The sequence below is a fragment of the Leptopilina heterotoma genome, unplaced genomic scaffold (genome assembly GCF_015476425.1).
Source record: "Leptopilina heterotoma isolate Lh14 unplaced genomic scaffold, ASM1547642v1 Lhet_183, whole genome shotgun sequence".
NCBI lineage: Eukaryota > Metazoa > Arthropoda > Insecta > Hymenoptera > Figitidae > Leptopilina > Leptopilina heterotoma.
This window is the reverse complement of record NW_025110901.1, coordinates 2,678,109-2,698,245: the sequence shown is the minus strand read 5'-3', so window position 1 is coordinate 2,698,245 and position 20,137 is coordinate 2,678,109. Positions and strand designations below refer to the sequence as shown.

The window sequence follows — 20,137 nt, the reverse complement described above, 5'->3', positions numbered from 1 at the left end:
TTCCTGAAGAATAGGGAATTTTTAAAATCTTTTTAAGTAGTAGCAGGTCCACCCGAACGCTATCAGACAATCAAAATTTAGTAAAAAATACAAAAAAATGTAATTCATTAAAATTTGATGATTCTAATCACCTGAAACTTTCCTGAGTTCTAGTGGGCACTGAGCCTTAGCCAATCCTGAAGAATAGGGAATTTTTAAAAAAATTTTAAGTAGTAGCACCTCCACCCGAACGCTATCAGACAATCAAAATTTAGTAAAAAATACAAAAAAAAATTTAATTTAACAAAATTTAATAATTCTAATCACCTGAAACTTTCCTGAGTTCTAGTGGGCACTGAGCCTTAGCCAATTCTGAAGAATAGAGAATTTTTAAAAACTTTTTATGTAGTAGCAGGTCCACCCGAACGCTATCAGACAATCAAAATTTAGTCAAGAATACAAAAAAAATTTAATTCATTAAAATTTACTTATTCTAATCACCTGAAACTTTCCTGAGTTCTAGTGGGCACTGAGCCTTAGCCAATCATGAAGAATAGAGAATTTTTAAAAAAATTTTAAGTAGTAGCAGGTCCACCCGAACGCTATCAGACAATCAAAATTTAATAAAAAATACAAAAAAATGTAATTCATTAAAATTTGATGATTCTAATCACCTGAAACTTTCCTGAGTTTTAGAAGGCACTGAGCCTTAGCCAATTCTGAAGAATAGGGAATTTTTAAAAACTTTTTAAGTAGTAGCAGGTCCACCCGAACGCTATCAGACAATCAAAATTTAGTAATAAATACAAAATAAATTTAATTCATTAAAATTTAATGATTCTAATCATCTCAAACTTTCCTGAGTTCTAGTGGGCACTGAGCCTTAGCAAATCCTGAAGAATAGGGAATTTTTAAAATCTTTTTAAGTAGTAGCACCTCCACCCGAACGCTATCAGACAATCAAAATTTAGTAAAAAATACAAAATAAATTTAATTCATTAAAATTTAATGATTCTAATCATCTCAAACTTTCCTGAGTTCTAGTGGGCACTGAGCCTTAGCCAATCCTGAAGAATAGGGAATTTTTAAAATCTTTTTAAGTAGTAGCACCTCCACCCGAACGCTATCAGACAATCAAAATTTAGTAAAAAATACAAAATAAATTTAATTCATTAAAATTTGATCATTCTAATCATCTGAAACTTTCCTGAGTTCTAGTGGGCACTGAGCCTTAGCCAATCCTGAAGAATAGGGAATTTTTAAAAAAATTTTAAGTAGTAGCAGGTCCACCCGAACGCTATCAGACAATCAAAATTTAGTAAAAAATACAAAATAAATTTAATTCATTAAAATTTAATGATTCTAATCACCTGAAACTTTTCTGAGTTTTAGTAGGCACTGAGCCTTAGCCAATTCTGAAGAATAGAGAATTTTTAAAAACTTTTTAAGTAGTAGCACCTCCACCCGAACGCTATCAGACAATCAAAATTTAGTAAAAAATACAAAAAAATGTAATTTATTAAAATTTGATCATTCTAATCATCTGAAACTTTCCTGAGTTTTAGTAGGCACTGAGCCTTAGCTAATCCTGAAGAATAGAGAATTTTTAAAAAAGTTTTAAGTAGTAGCAGGTCCACCCGAACGCTATCAGACAATCAAAATTTAGTAAAAAATACAAAATAAATTTAATTCATTAAAATTTGATCATTCTAATCATCTGAAACTTTCCTGAGTTCAAGTGGGCACTGAGCCTTAGCCAATCCTGAAGAATAGGGAATTTTTAAAAAAATTTTAAGTAGTAGCAGGTCCACCCGAACGCTATCAGACAATCAAAATTTAGTAAAAAATACAAAATAAATTTAATTCATTAAAATTTAATGATTCTAATCATCTCAAACTTTCCTGAGTTCTAGTGGGCACTGAGCCTTAGCCAATCCTGAAGAATAGGGAATTTTTAAAATCTTTTTAAGTAGTAGCAGGTCCACCCGAACGCTATCAGACAATCAAAATTTAGAAAAAAATACAAAAAAATTTAATTTATTAAAATTTGATCATTCTAATCATCTGAAACTTTCCTAAGTTTTAGTAGGCACTGAGCCTTAGCTAATCCTGAAGAATAGGGAATTTTTAAAAAAATTTTAAGTAGTAGCAGGCCCACCCGAACGCTTTCAGACAATCAAAATTTAGTCAAGAATAAAAAAAAATTTAATTCATTAAAATTTAATGATTCTAATCATCTCAAACTTTCCTGAGTTCTAGTGGGCACTGAGCCTTAGCCAATCCTGAAGAATAGGGAATTTTTAAAATCTTTTTAAGTAGTAGCAGGTCCACCCGAACGCTATCAGACAATCAAAATTTAGTAAAAAATACAAAATAAATTTAATTCATTAAAATTTGATCATTCTAATCATCTGAAACTTTCCTGAGTTCTAGTGGGCACTGAGCCTTAGCCAATCCTGAAGAATAGAGAATTTTTAAAATCTTTTTAAGTAGTAGCACCTCCACCCGAACGCTATCAGACAATCAAAATTTAGTAAAAAATACAAAATAAATTTAATTCATTAAAATTTAATGATTCTTATCATCTCAAACTTTCCTGAGTTCTAGTGGGCACTGAACCTTAGCCAATCCTGAAAAATAGGGAATTTTTAAAAAAATTTTAAGTAGTAGCAGGTCCACCCGAACGCTATCAGACAATCAAAATTTAGTCAAGAATAAAAAAAAATTTAATTCATTAAAATTTAATGATTCTAATCATCTGAAACTTTCCTGACTTTTAGAAGGCCCTGAGCCTTAGCCAATCCTGAAGAATAGGAAATTTTTAAAATCTTTTTATGTAGTAGAACCTCCACCCGAACGCTATCAGACAATCGAAATTTAGTAAAAAATACAAAATAAATTCAATTCATTAAAATTTAATGATTCTAATCATCTGAAACTTTCCTGAGTTATAGAAGGCACTGAGCCTTAGCCAATCCTGAAGAATAGGGAATTTTTAAAATCTTTTTAAGTAGTAGCACCTCCACCCGAACGCTATCAGACAATCAAAATTTAGTAAAAAATACAAAATAAATTTAATTCATTAAAATTTAATGATTCTAATCATCTCAAACTTTCCTGAGTTCTAGTGGGCACTGAACCTTAGCCAATCCTGAAGAATAGGGAATTTTTAAAAAAATTTTAAGTAGTAGCAGGTCCACCCGAACGCTATCAGACAATCAAAATTTAGTCAAGAATACAAAATAAATTTAATTCATTAAAATTTAATGATTCTAATCATCTGAAACTTTCCTGAGTTCTAGTGGGCACTGAGCCTTAGCCAATCCTGAAGAATAGGGAATTTTTAAAATCTTTTTAAGTAGTAGCACCTCCACCCGAACGCTATCAGACAATAAAAATTTAGTAAAAACTACAAAATAAATTTAATTCATTAAAATTTAATGATTCTAATCATCTCAAACTTTCCTGAGTTCTAGTTGGCACTGAACCTTAGCCAATCCTGAAGAATAGGGAATTTTTAAAAAAATTTTAAGTAGTAGCAGGTCCACCCGAACGCTATCAGACAATCAAAATTTAGTCAAGAATACAAAATAAATTTAATTTATTAAAATTTAATAATTCTAATCACCTTAAACTTTCCTGAGTATTATAAGGCACTGAGCCTTAGCCAATCCTGAAGAATAGGAAATTTTTAAAATCTTTTTAAGTAGTAGCACCTCCACCCGAACGCTATCAGACAATCAAAATTTAGTAAAAAATACAAAAAAATTTAATTCATTAAAGTTTGATCATTCTAATCATCTGAAACTTTCCTGAGTTCTAGTGGGCACTGAGCCTTAGCCAATCCTGAAGAATAGGGAATTTTTAAAATCTTTTTAAGTAGTAGCACCTCCACCCGAACGCTATCAGACAATCTAAATTTAGTAAAAAATACAAAATAAATTTAATTCATTAAAATTTGATGATTCTAATCACCTGAAACTTTCCTGAGTTCTAGTGGGCACTGAGCCTTAGCCAATTCTGAAGAATAGAGAATTTTTAAAAACTTTTTAAGTAGTAGCACCTCCACCCGATCGCTATCAGACAATCAAAATTTAGTAAAAAATACAAAATAAATTTAATTCATTGAAATTTGATGATTCTAATCACCTGAAACTTTCCTGAGTTCTAGTGGGCACTGAGCCTTAGCCAATCATGAAGAATAGAGAATTTTTAAAAAATTTTTAAGTAGTAGCAGGTCCACCCGAACGCTATCAGACAATCAAAATTTAATAAAAAATACAAAAAAATGTAATTCATTAAAATTTGATGATTCTAATCACCTGAAACTTTCCTGAGTTCTAGTGGGCACTGAGCCTTAGCCAATCCTGAAGAATAGGGAATTTTTAAAAAAATTTTAAGTAGTAGCAGGTCCACCCGAACGCTATCAGACAATCAAAATTTAGTAATAAATACAAAATAAATTTAATTCATTAAAATTTAATGATTCTAATCATCTCAAACTTTCCTGAGTTCTAGTGGGCACTGAGCCTTAGCCAATCCTGAAGAATAGGGAATTTTTAAAATCTTTTTAAGTAGTAGCACCTCCACCCGAACGCTATCAGACAATCAAAATTTAGTCAAGAATACAAAAAAAATTTAATTCATTAAAATTTAATAATTCTAATCACCTGAAACTTTCCTGAGTTCTAGTAGGCACTGAGCCTTAGCCAATCCTGAAGAATAGGGAATTTTTAAAATCTTTTTAAGTTGTAGCAGATCCACCCGAACGCTATCAGACAATCAAAATTTAGTAAAAAATACAAAATAAATTCAATTCATTAAAATTTAATGATTCTAATCATCTCAAACTTTCCTGAGTTTTAGTAGGCACTGAGCCTTAGCTAATCCTGAAGAATAGAGAATTTTTAAAAAAGTTTTAAGTAGTAGCAGGTCCACCCGAACGCTATCAGACAATCAAAATTAAGTAAAAAATACAAAATAAATTTAATTCATTAAAATTTAATGATTCTAATCACCTGAAACTTTCCTGAGTTTTAGTAGGCACTGAGCCTTAGCTAATCCTGAAGAATAGAGAATTTTTAAAAAAGTTTTAAGTAGTAGCAGGTCCACCCGAACGCTATCAGACAATCAAAATTTAGTAAAAAATACAAAATAAATTTAATTCATTAAAATTTGATCATTCTAATCATCTGAAACTTTCCTGAGTTCTAGTGGGCACTGAGCCTTAGCCAATCCTGAAGAATAGGGAATTTTTAAAATCTTTTTAAGTAGTAGCACCTCCACCCGAACGCTATCAGACAATCAAAATTTAGTAAAAAATACAAAAAAATTTAATTCATTAAAGTTTGATCATTCTAATCATCTGAAACTTTCCTGAGTTCTAGTGGGCACTGAGCCTTAGCCAATCCTGAAGAATAGAGAATTTTTAAAATCTTTTTAAGTAGTAGCACCTCCACCCGAACGCTATCAGACAATCAAAATTTAGTAAAAAATACAAAATAAATTTAATTCATTAAAATTTAATGATTCTTATCATCTCAAACTTTCCTGAGTTCTAGTGGGCACTGAACCTTAGCCAATCCTGAAAAATAGGGAATTTTTAAAAAAATTTTAAGTAGTAGCAGGTCCACCCGAACGCTATCAGACAATCAAAATTTAGTAAAAAATACAAAATAAATTTAATTCATTAAAATTTAATGATTCTAATCATCTCAAACTTTCCTGAGTTCTAGTGGGCACTGAGCCTTAGCCAATCCTGAAGAATAGGAAATTTTTAAAATCTTTTTAAGTAGTAGCACCTCCACCCGAACGCTATCAGACAATCGAAATTTAGTAAAAAAATACAAAATAAATTCAATTCATTAAAATTTAATGATTCTAATCATCTGAAACTTTCCTGAGTTCTAGTGGGCACTGAGCCTTAGCCAATCCTGAAGAATAGGGAATTTTTAAAATCTTTTTAAGTAGTAGCAGGTCCACCCGAACGCTATCAGACAATCAAAATTTAGTAAAAAATACAAAAAAATGTAATTCATTAAAATTTTATGATTCTAATCACCTGAAACTTTCCTGAGTTCTAGTGGGCACTGAGCCTTAGCTAATCCTGAAGAATAGGGAATTTTTAAAAAAATTTTAAGTAGTAGCAGGTCCACCCGAACGCTATCAGACAATCAAAATTTAGTCAAGAATAAAAAAAAATTTAATTCATTAAAATTTAATGATTCTAATCATCTGAAACTTTCCTGAGTTTTAGAAGGCCCTGAGCCTTAGCCAATTCTGAAGAATAGAGAATTTTTAAAAACTTTTTAAGTAGTAGCACCTCCACCCGAACGCTATCAGACAATCAAAATTTAGTAAAAAATACAAAAAAAATTTAATTCATTAAAATTTAATGATTCTAATCATCTGAAACTTTCCTGAGTTTTAGAAGGCACTGAGCCTTAGCCAATTCTGAAGAATAGGGAATTTTTAAAATCTTTTTAAGTAGTAGCACCTCCACCTGAACGCTATCAGACAATCAAAATTTAGTCAAGAATACAAAATAAATTTAATTCATTAAAATTTAATGATTCTAATCATCTGAAACTTTCCTGAGTTCTAGTGGGCACTGAGCCTTAGCCAATCCTGAAGAATAGGGAATTTTTAAAATCTTTTTAAGTAGTAGCACCTCCACCCGAACGCTATCAGACAATAAAAATTTAGTAAAAACTACAAAATAAATTTAATTCATTAAAATTTAATGATTCTAATCATCTGAAACTTTCCTGACTTTTAGAAGGCCCTGAGCCTTAGCCAATTCTGAAGAATAGAGAATTTTTAAAAACTTTTTAAGTAGTAGCACCTCCACCCGAACGCTATCAGACAATCAAAATTTAGTAAAAAATACAAAATAAATTTAATTCATTAAAATGTGATCATTCTAATCATCTGAAACTTTCCTGAATTCTAGTGGGCACTGAGCCTTAGCCAATCCTGAAGAATAGGAAATTTTTAAAATCTTTTTATGTAGTAGAACCTCCACCCGAACGCTATCAGACAATCGAAATTTAGTAAAAAATACAAAATAAATTCAATTCATTAAAATTTAATGATTCTAATCATCTGAAACTTTCCTGAGTTATAGAAGGCACTGAGCCTTAGCCAATCCTGAAGAATAGGGAATTTTTAAAATCTTTTTAAGTAGTAGCACCTCCACCCGAACGCTATCAGACAATCAAAATTTAGTAAAAAATACAAAATAAATTTAATTCATTAAAATTTAATGATTCTAATCATCTCAAACTTTCCTGAGTTCTAGTGGGCACTGAACCTTAGCCAATCCTGAAGAATAGGGAATTTTTAAAAAAATTTTAAGTAGTAGCAGGTCCACCCGAACGCTATCAGACAATCAAAATTTAGTAAAAAATACAAAAAAAAATTTAATTTATAAAATTTGATGATTCTAATCACCTGAAACTTTCCTGAGTTTTAGAAGGCACTGAGCCTTAGCCAATTCTGAAGAATAGGGAATTTTTAAAAACTTTTTAAGTAGTAGCAGGTCCACCCGAACGCTATCAGACAATCAAAATTTAGTAATAAATACAAAATAAATTTAATTCATTAAAATTTAATGATTCTAATCACCTGAAACTTTCCTGAGTTCTAGTAGGCACTGAGCCTTAGCCAATCCTGAAGAATAGGGAATTTTTAAAATCTTTTTAAGTTGTAGCAGATCCACCCGAACGCTATCAGACAATCAAAATTTAGTAAAAAATACAAAAAAATGTAATTTATTAAAATTTGATGATTCTAATCACCTGAAACTTTCCTGAGTTCTAGTGGGCACTGAGCCTTAGCCAATCCTGAAGAATAGGGAATTTTTAAAATCTTTTTAAGTAGTAGCACCTCCACCCGAACGCTATCAGACAATCAAAATTTAGTCAAGAATACAAAAAAAATTTAATTCATTAAAATTTAATGATTCTAATCATCTCAAACTTTCCTGAGTTCTAGTGGGCACTGAGCCTTAGCCAATCCTGAAGAATAGGAAATTTTTAAAAAAATTTTAAGTAGTAGCAGGTCCACCCCAACGCTATCAGACAATCAAAATTTAGTAAAAAATACAAAATAAATTTAATTCATTAAAATTTAATGATTCTAATCATCTCAAACTTTCCTGAGTTCTAGTGGGCACTGAGCCTTAGCCAATCCTGAAGAATAGGGAATTTTTAAAATCTTTTTAAGTAGTAGCAGGTCCACCCGAACGCTATCAGACAATCAAAATTTAATAAAAAATACAAAAAAATGTAATTCATTAAAATTTGATGATTCTAATCACCTGAAACTTTCCTGAGTTTTAGAAGGCACTGAGCCTTAGCCAATTCTGAAGAATAGGGAATTTTTAAAAACTTTTTAAGTAGTAGCACCTCCACCCGAACGCTATCAGACAATCAAAATTTAGTAAAAAATACAAAATAAATTTAATTCATTAAAATTTAATGATTCTAATCATCTCAAACTTTCCTGAGTTCTAGTGGGCACTGAGCCTTAGCCAATCCTGAAGAATAGGGAATTTTTAAAAACTTTTTAAGTAGTAGCAGGTCCACCCGAACGCTATCAGATAATCAAAATTTAGTAAAAAATACAAAAAGAATTTAATTTATAAAATTTGATCATTCTAATCATCTGAAACTTTCCCGAGTTTTAGTAGGCACTGAGCCTTAGCTAATTCTGAAGAATAGGGAATTTTTAAAATAATTTTAAGTAGTAGCAGGTCCACCCGAACGCTATCAGACAATCAAAATTTATTCAAAAATACAAAAAAAATTTAATTCATTAAAATTTAATGATTCTAATCATCTGAAACTTTCCTGAGTTCTAGTGGGCACTGAGCCTTAGCCAATCCTGAAGAATAGGGAATTTTTAAAAACTTTTTAAGTAGTAGCAGGTCCACCCGAACGCTATCAGATAATCAAAATTTAGTAAAAAATACAAAAAGAATTTAATTTATAAAATTTGATCATTCTAATCATCTGAAACTTTCCCGAGTTTTAGTAGGCACTGAGCCTTAGCTAATTCTGAAGAATAGGGAATTTTTAAAATAATTTTAAGTAGTAGCAGGTCCACCCGAACGCTATCAGACAATCAAAATTTATTCAAAAATACAAAAAAAATTTAATTCATTAAAATTTAATGATTCTAATCATCTGAAACTTTCCTGAGTTTTAGAAGGCCCTGAGCCTTAGCTAATCCTGAAGAATAGAGAATTTTTAAAAAAATTTTAAGTAGTAGCAGGTCCACCCGAACGCTATCAGACAATCAAAATTTAGTAAAGAATAGAAATAAATTTTATTTTTTCCAAATTTAATGATTCTAATCATCTGAAACTTTCCTGAGTTCTAGTGGGCACTGAGCCCTATCCAATCCTGAACAATAGGGATTTTAAAAAAAAAATTAAGTAGTATCAGCTCCACCCGAACGCTATTAGACATTCTAAATTTAGTGTATAGTAATTAAAAATTTTTTTTATCCAAATCTAATAATTATTACCTGAAAAATTTTCTGCCAATAGTATGGGACCATTAAACAATTTTTTACTAACAATTGTTATCAAATAGAAGATAAAGTTCTCTCATAAAATAATTATTTATCTTCTGCTGATTATCGGCTGTGGATACTTTTTGTTAATTGTAAATTAAATTTATTTCGATGACCTAGATAGTAATTGGTATTGTTGTTGCTATAATATAGAAACAGTAAATAGTTTTTAAAAATTTTAGCGTTTTTTAAAATTGTAGCGTCTTGGAAGGGTATAAAAGCAGCGAAATCGAAGGCATCGCTCTCATTTCAACCTCATCATTCTAAGGGTAAGTGAGTATACGCTCTAATTCAAGTACACTATATAATACATTATATACTTAAAATACACAGGAATTCGTTGTTCTGCAACTTAATATTTGGTATTAAAAGTTATAATTAAAACATTTAAAATACACATACTAAACAAATCGTAAAAATTACTCAGAAATTCGTTGTTCTACAACTTACTACCTCGTAATTTAATAAAAATATATAAAATATTTTCAAAGTCAATCCCTATCAAGGGTTTTGGGGAATTGGTTAAATACCTCATAATCCAGAACCTTATGGGGTAAGAAAAGCAAATCGTAAGTTTATTGAATGTTCTTATGAGCTGTGTTCACATAGTAATAGGCTGTATCGATGTGGCAGTTTGAAATATTCAATAAATATATTCAACGTAAACCACCAAAATTATTAATTAGTATGTATATGAAATAATTAATTCAATTAAATTATTTATTTATAGTATATTTTTCACAGAAATAAATAGATTTCTCTGAGTAAATTAATAAGATTTTGAGCATTTTTCGATATTATAAAATTTATAATATTTAAAATAAATCAAGATTTGAAAAATTTACGTTATTGAAGATATTGAAGGTATTGAAGAATATTTCTTTGTTTAAAAAATAGTTAACTTATGTACTAAGGAAAACTTGACGTTGTTACTGTAGGCAGGATTTGTAAAATTTAAATATTAAATTTTGTTTGTAGAATTGATATAAGGGCGAATTAAAGCATTTCATTTTACTCTAGGGCCATCCATAAAGCATGTGCTACATAATTTTGGAAATTTTATTCCTCCCTCCGTCTGGATGCTTTTTCTATTAATAATTAACTGGATTAACATGGATCGAAATTTCTACTTGCTTTTAATATAAAAGAAAGTATCATGATTATACTAGACACTTTATTATTTATTTTATTTTATTGATTCAATTTATATAGAAATAGCATCCAAACTTCCCACGTGAAAAAGTTCCCGGGAATTGGACCGAGAAATTCCCGGGAGTCACTCTCGAGAAATTCCCGGGAATCTTTCGGGAAATTCCCGAGAAATTCCTGGGAATTTCCCGAGAGTGAAAAAAACAAAAGAAATTTTTTTTATTCATTTGTTTTTTTCACTCCCGGGAGATTCCCGGGAATTTCTCGAGAGTGACTCCCAGGAATTTCTCGGTCCAATTCCCGGGAATATTTTTACGTGGGTTACTAAATTATTTTATTTACAATAAACTATATCATAAGAAAAGATTTCTTTATAGTTGAAATTTTGTTAATTATTTATAATTTAACTTTAATTTGTTTTATTTTTATAATTATCCTACGAAAGAAAGATAAAAATTATCTTATAAATAAGATAATTCCACTCCTAAAGGAGTGGATAAAATTTGGAAAGAATAAAATTAAAAAAACTGAATTACCGAATAATTATTGGAGCAGATTTCTTTAATTTGGTAACAAAGCGACAAATTTTCACAAAAATAAAATATAATATTAAATTAGAGGTAAATTTATATTGCATAATATCATTTATAATATTCACTATATTATGCTGTCAAAACAAAATCTTATCAGTTGATATAGTTTGACGCGTGCCTCATTGTTAGAGGATCTTTAAATTCATCAAACACATTCTTTCTATTATATCAGTTATATGATATAAGAATGAGAATTGTCAAATAAGAGTGTGAGATAATTCTCATGTTTGGAACAAGTGGACTTTCAGAAATTCACCGTACAGTGATCTATCTAATCAGAATAAAGGAAAAATATACAATATAGAATTATACTTCCCTCAGTCTGTCAGCTATACACCAAAATTCCAATTTATTTAAAAATTAAGTTATTGATGTCTTCGAATAAAAATAAAAAAAAAATTTCCTTTATTTTAAAAAATTTTTTTATTTTCTAAAAATTTAAAAATTTCCGACTAAACTTTATAATTGACAAATAGAATTCATAATCATTTTTTTCCGTTATTTTAAAAAAAATTTGAATACTACAATTATTTTTTAAAAATTGTTTATCAAATTATCTATTCCATTATAATTATCCTAACAGTTTTAAATATTTTACTAAACTGGATTGGAAATTTTCCGATTAAAATGGAAAATACAATAAAATTAGAAAAAATTACATCTGTAGTTAAATTAGTAAATAATTACTTCCATTTATAAATATTTTTCTACACTAGACGAATATATTTTCGATTACGAATGGAAATATGTCATTAAGAAAAACAACATTTGTGTACACAGGCAACGGCCACACCACGATGAAAAAACCAGTTCTCGTCAAGTCGTCTTTGGTGCAGGTAGAGCTCGCTCACCGAACCTGAGTACTTAAAAGTTGCAAAATTCAAAAAATACCGCCACCACGGAAGCGGCCCACAGGCCGAGTTTCGCGCCCGCGCGAGTTGTAAATGTCAATATACCGCGCAATTCAAATCCATATAGTGATTGTGATAAAATAAACATTAATAGTGAAAAAGGGGGCCAATCACCCCCAAGTGTACTTAATGTCAGTGAACAAAAGTTTCTTTTTCAAAATTCAACCATGGTGAAAAGTGTTATTGTGGATAAACCTGAATCACCAACAGCAAAAAAATGCACAAAAATCAACGAATCTCAAAGCGCAAAAAATCAAATCTAAAGAAAACAGAAACTGCAAAACCATATGGCAAATCACAAATCAACTCAGAAAAGAAATCAGCACTTGCAACAACTTTAAAAAATCCTTTGACACCACAAATCGAGGAACAAAAAATGGCAAACAATATAAACATGACACCAGAAAAGTATGCAGAAATAATTAATAATAACAGAAATCAACAAAAATTGATAGATGAACTACTGCAAACAATACAACAACAATCTCAAAGGATAGAAAACCTGGAGAAAATGCAGAGAAAAAATACACACAATTCAATGGAAATAGAAGTGGAACCGACGAAATCGACAGATGATGCGGCAGCGGGTTTTCCCCAACTTCATAAAGAGGAAAGTGATAAAAATCTAAAGGAAAACTCTTCATCCTCACCCAAGGCCAACAACACCAATAAACAGAGCATCGTTCAAGACCAAAACACAGCTAATAAAAAGATTATCCCAACCACCAGCAAGGGTACAGCAGGTAAACCGCCACCGATCATTATCTACGGACAGGATCAATCTGCAACGGTAAGCTTAATGAAAGAGTATTTGAAAACAGAAAATTTTCATATTAAAAGAATAAATAAAGATAAACATTCTTTATATACCGAAAATGTTAACGATTTTAAAAAAGCAAAAACACAACTCGAAGCTACGAGTTCAAAATTTTTCACTTTCACTGTAAAAGAAGAAAAAATTAAAACTTTTCTCCTTAAAGGTCTAGATTCAAACACAGATCCCGCGGAAATTTTAGATAACCTTAAAAAGTTTGAAACGGAAAATATAATTTTTATTAAAGTCTCAAGATTCACAACACCGAAATCTCAACAAGAAAATAAAATATTACCTTTTTTCTTGGTACAGCTATCCCCAAATAGCCAAACAAATTTGTTGCATAAAATAAAATATTTAAACTACCAAGTTATTAGATGGGAAAAATTAATAAAAAGAGAAAGTATACAATGTAAAAAATGTCAGAGATTGGGGCACGTAGCTTCGAATTGTAATTTAGATTATAGATGTGTAAAATGCAATGAAAGCCATGATCCGGGAAATTGTAAACTACCGGAGCCCACGAACGAAATAGAAAGAGAAAAAGTATATTGCGTTTCATGTAAAAAATATGGCCATCCAGCCTCTTATAGAGGATGCGAAAAACAAATAGAATTAAAACGTAGAATGAAAGAAAAAATTGAAGCAATAAGAAAGAGTAAAATTGCAAAAGATCGTATGTATAATAACTTTGCAACAACAGAAACAAGCTACTCAAATATTTTACAAAAAAACACACAAGAAAACTACACAAACACACAAGAATCAACAAATAACAAACAAGTATTAAACAACACTCAAAACCTACAAGAAAATTTAAACAAATTAACCAACCAAATAATGCATATTACTCAATTAGTTCAACAAAATAGTGAAAAAATTAATACACTATACAAACTTTTAACTGATTCTTCCCAAGATGGATAAAAACGCACGAAGTATTCCATTAAACATTATTAACAAAGATTTAAAAATAATATCAATAAATGTAAACTCGATTGTTACAAATGAAAGAAGAAATAACCTCTTAAATTTTCTAAAAAGACATAATCCAGATATAGTAACTTTAGGTGAAACTAAATTAAACCCAATACACAAAATTGATTTTCAAAATTATATCATAGTAAGACGTGACAGACCAAACGCAACATTAGGAGGAGGAGTAGCAATACTCATAAAAAAAGAATACAAATTCAAACAAATAAACATATCGGAGATAGAACAATTTACAAACTTGGAAACTGTTATTATAAAAATCTCTCTACCAAACAATCAAAGGCTTTTTATAATATCTGCTTACACTGCATATGGTAACAGATTAAATTTTAACCCAGAAATTGATAAATTATTTCAAATTCTCAATTTAGAAAATCCTGACAATTTTTTTATAATGACAGGTGACTTAAATGCCAAACATACAAGCTGGGCAAACGATACTTTCAACACTAGAGGAACATTTTTAAGAACATGGATAGACGATAACGAAATAAACTTTAAACTTAAATTATATACCTCAAGTCTCCCCTCTTTTCCAAGAGGAAACTCATACTTAGATCTAGCCATCTTAGATTTCAGACTCAACGTAAAAAAGTACAAACACACTGACAGACTTGAAACTTTACAATACGACAGTGATCACAATGCAATTCTTTTAAATGTTACTTACGATACGCGAACTGATTTTACTCTAGAAAAAGCGACACACAATCACAAATTTAACTACAGAAAAGCTGACTGGGAAAAATTTAAAAAAAATTTAGACCAAAATTATGACATTGAAATATCTAACAATAAAAATCTAACGAACGATGAAATTGATAGATATCTAAATGACATAAATGAATGTATAACACATGCTATGAACACCACATTGCCAAAAATTAAAAGTAAAAATTCAATGGAAATTTACCAAACACCTCTTATTAAAAAAATTTCTAAAGCCAAAAGTAAAATAATAACACAAATAAACAAAATCTATAGAAATTTTCAAACACACAATAATAGAGAACTAAATTTTCTTAAAAACAAATTAATAGCATTAAAAGCCCTACTCAAGCAAGAATACATTAATTCAATAAACAGTTATTGGAGAGAAAAAGTAAAAAGCATACCTGCCAATGACCCAAAAAATATGTTTCCCCAAGTGAATAGCATATTCAGAACAAAAGGAAAAATTTCTATACCACAACTCCAGATTGACCACCAAAATGAACCGCTCTTACAAGAATCGGAGGTACCTACACAAAACATACCTACTGACAACAATAATAAATTTTTAATCTCCAACAATGAAGACAAACTCAAAATAATCGGGACACACTTCAAAAACACACACACAAAATTCACAAACTACGGAAGAGAAGGACTTAATAAAATAATCCGTAATAAAATTGTAACACTAGAACAAGAAATTGAAAATGATAGAATAAACAATAACACATTAGTAAACTTCAGTAATAATTTACACGCAAATGACACTCACTTATTGGACGAAATGTTTCCAAACTACTTTACTTCAGGGTATAAATTAACAAAAATATTTAGGAGTTTAAATAATAAAAAGTCAGCAGGTATCGATGAAATTCCTAACATTGTACTAAAAAACTTATCAAACAAAGTAATAGAAGATTATTGCATCATTTTTAACAATATACTCAACAACAGTCATTTTCCGAAAAATTGGAAAAAATCTAAAATTATTCCTATCCCGAAAAAAGGAAAAAATAGCGTACAACCAAGTGATTTTAGACCAATTAGTCTCCTCCCAAATATTAGTAAAATATTTGAAAAAGTAGTTAAAGTTTCATTAACACAAATTTGCGCAGAAAAAAACATCATTCCAGAACAACAATATGGATTTAGAAACAAGCACTCTACAATCCACGCCATTAATAAATTAATGTCAGATGTTACTCAGGCTCTCAACAATAAAAAATTTGTTGGAGCCTGTTTAATTGATCTTGAAAAAGCCTTTGACACTGTTTGGACAGAGGGATTAATATTTAAATTGTTAAAAAACTCATTTCCAAAACACTTGATTAAATTATTAAAAAACATGATAACAGACAAAAAATTCGTAATAACAGATGGTAACATAATTTTGAGCAAAGAGTTTACAGTAAAAAATGGCCTCCAGCAAGGAACAGTTCTATCACCGATATTATTTAACATCTACATTTATGAAATACTAAAAATGTATGACATAAACATAGATGAAAACAAAAAAGGTATCGCATTTGCAGACGACATGATTATATATGTTGTAGGTAAAAAAGCCTCGGAAATTCAAAAAACATTACAAGAACTATTTGAAAATGTTCAATATTATCTCTACACATGGAAACTAAAAGTGAACGTCTCCAAGTGCGAAACCATTTTTTTCAGAACTCCTCTCACAGAAGCAAATAGAAATGTTAGAAAACACTGGAAGAATTTCCAAATAAAAGAAAAAAAAGACGACGGTGAACCAGTTCCAAATAAAACAATAGTAAAATATTTAGGACTTAACATAGACCAAACACTCTACTTTATCAAACACATAGACACACAACTAGAAAACGCAAAAAAGATATTCAAAAAATTAAGAAGATTATTGTATAGCAAACACTTACATTACAAAATAAAAATCCTGTGTTATATGTTATTCATCAGACCCATACTAACATACGCATGTCCTATATGGTATAATTTAAGTGCATCCATAATGGAAAGAATCAGAGTATTTGAAAGAAAATGCCTAAGAGTATGTCTAGGAAAACACAGATCAGCTGAATCAAATTTCCAGAAATACATATCAAGTAAAATTATTTATAACTTAGCTAACATAAATAAAATCGACTCACAAATAATTAAGATAACAAGAAATTACTTTGCAAGTATTCGAAAAGTAACTGACAATAGCCTAATTTATTCTATTTATTATCCGAATGATAATTATTTTGAAAATGTAATAAAAACTAATTTTGTCCCTCCAGAAGCGTTTCCTTACCTGGATAAAAATGGTTATATACAGGACACCCACGGTGCCCCAGTAATATACCATTATAAAAGAAACGCCAGGAAGAAATCGTTTCTGTACGACAAACACTTAGACACTAGTATACCAAACGATGAATGGCGATATACCACATTCATCACAAACAAAGAAATGAAAGATAAACACAGACAAAACGTTAAAAAATACTTTTGGTTAGACGAGTAGCAAAATAAGCAACTTACTGTAAATACCACGGAATTAGGAATAATTATTATTTAAATAAAAATGTAAATAAAATTTATGCATTAATATATATCTACATGTATAGTACTATTTGCTAACTAATTATTAATTGTAACATAGAAAATGTATTAAAAATATATAACCTTTATGTAATGAAAATCATCGATTAAATAAAATTTGTAAATATCTATAGTTCATAAGTCAGTTTAGTTTAGGTTATTTACTTTTTTCTCTTTCTTTTCTTACAAGTCCTCCTTGTTATTGTTAAATTTAATTTTTATAATAGTTTATTCAGGTTATTCTAATTTATAATTTTCATAAAATTAAATAAAAAAAGTATTAATAATCAGTTTTTAAGCCTTTTCTGATCAAAACAAAATGAAAAATGATATAATTTCTTCTTGAAATTAAGAATAAAATAAATATTAAACACATTAATAACTTATATATGCATTCGTGGGCATAGAATAATGTACGTAACTTCGAGAGCAATGTATTAGCCAGTAAGTTCTAGAAAAATATGTAATGGAATTTATCGTTTATTGTAAATACTGTATTGTAATTTATTTTGGCTGTTAATAAACAATTTCAAATGCAAAAAACCAGTTCTCGTCCGATCACTGAAGTTAAGCATCTTTGGGCGCGGTTAGTACTTGGATGGGTGACCGCTTGGGAATACCGCGTGCTGTTGGCTTTTTTTATTTTTTTTTAAGAAAATAATTATAATAAATAATTTTAACTCCGAAGCCTTTTTAACATGTCTCCAATAGGACTTCTGTAAGTAAACTAAATTTTTATGATTCTCTTTCGAACTCTTTAACAGTTTCAGATTAAAATTAATGATGACTAAGTAATAAAATAATTATTTTATATTACAAGAATATTATACTTCTTCAAAATTATTTTAATTCCTTCAATTCAATTATTATTTTCAATGTAACTACAATTTTACATTATATCAATTATTTTTAATAATTTTCGAAAAAGTATTTTGGCAATTTTCAAATCAATTTCTTTTCAATATTTAATTTCATGAAATTTCAATTATTCCTAAATTATTCAATTAAATGCATGTTAGAAAATAAAAACTTTAAATAATATAAAAGAAAATTCAATTAAACTTTTTCAAAAAAATTAATTTTAAAATTCAATTATTTCTAAAAATTCACGCTATATTGCTTTTAATATTCAATTATAATCTAAAATTTTAACCGAAATTCATTTTTATGAAATGAAAATCAATTTTTATTAGAAAATTTTACAAGAATTTAATTATTTAAATGCAAAAGTAAATAATTTATTGAATAATTGAATGTTTCTCAAAATTCAATTCTCATTCCGCACTCCAAGGTTATGTGGGGTTGGTGTAATAAAAACAAAAAGAAATTTATAAAAAAATAAATGACATAATAAATTTAATAAACTGACGACCTACTGCCAGCCCGACCCACTGAAACCCGTAACCCTTCTTTTGGAGCCCTTTACCCTCCCTCGGAACTGTCGTAAGGCTTTAGCCTTCAAGGGTGGCGCTCCAACTCTGTTGCTGATGCGACTTTGTTCTTTCTCTGCGGTTCTCCTGCGTCATTAGTTAAAATTTAAAACTATTTCAATGTCAAAGCGGCATTCACAACACAACAATAAGAAAACAAATGTTAAAAAAGTCTAAAAATAAAATTGTAAACAGACATAGGCAACAGAAACAAGAAAGTAAACATATTGGAAGTAAAGTTCAAAAGAGAAAATTGTAAAAGGACAAACAAAAATCACAGACTAAGTTAAATTAAACAGAACAAAAATAAAAAGCTGATTAAAGACATAAAAGTTGTGGTGTGAAATTACGCCTTTTTTCTACTTTTAGTCCTTGCGAAAGTCTTCTTCGCCTCCTCAAGGGCAGTTCGGAAAATCCTGCAAGTTCCACTTCCCGCAACGTGATGAACGTTTTTCGTTTCTGGGAACTTCTCCTTACACCAAAAGCAAAGCATATTCCTCTTGCAATCCACAGCCTTATGATCGATTTCACCGCACTTAAAACACGCAGTCGATCTATCCGTCATGTTACATTCTCTTGCTAGGTGATCATAGCCGAGGCATCGATGACACCTCACTATCATAAGCCTCCTTCTGATCGGGCATGACATAAAACCTGGTCGGTGACCACAACTTCGAGTTTCATCCCCCGCTTGTTAAGTCCAAGGACCGTCACTTTTCTGCTTTCTGCCGGTTCACTTATGAGATCCGATAATGCCTCCTGCACCTCGTCTTCCTGGGTAAGGCAATCCAGGTCGCGAATTCAAAAGATCAAAATCATCATTTCTTAAAAATTGACTTTAAAAGTACCGCATTTTCGTTTTTTTTTATTTTTTTTTATTTCATCACATTAGTCCACTAGGTCCACTAGGTATTAATGTATACTAAAGAATAAATTTTGTTTTTTTGATTTTAGACTGTCAGGAGCGGCTCTAGAGGGGGCACCGCAAACTCTTACAAATTTTAGATCGCCAATTTTTGGGGCCCTCTACGAATCGTAAATAACGATTAAAAAACAAAACGATTTTTTCTTTTTGTAGTTTTTATAATGTGCTTTAAGGTGCAAAAATCGTTTTTAATATTTTAAATAAAATGACTGTGAAAAAAAACATTAATGTGGGGCCTATTTTTTGCCATCACAAACGAAGGTACGCCTTAAATAATAATTGAATTTCTTTTGTCGAATTTTATTAAAATTTGCATGAACATAATAACTTTTTTCACGGAATTCAATTATAATTGTATGAAAAATAATTGAAACGCTGCGATCAGTTTTATTATTAGTAAAAATAATTGAATCCTTAAGGAGAATTTTATTACTCTTCAAAATAATTGAATTTCTGCAATAATTTGTAACTTCTATAAA

At 29.6% G+C, this 20,137-nt stretch overlaps 1 pseudogene; it reads left to right on the top strand.

Moving 5' to 3' along the window:
* Nucleotides 1-17,818: 17,818 nt before the first annotated feature.
* Nucleotides 17,819-17,938, top strand: LOC122500404 (annotated as a pseudogene).
* Nucleotides 17,939-20,137: the final 2,199 nt, after the last annotated feature.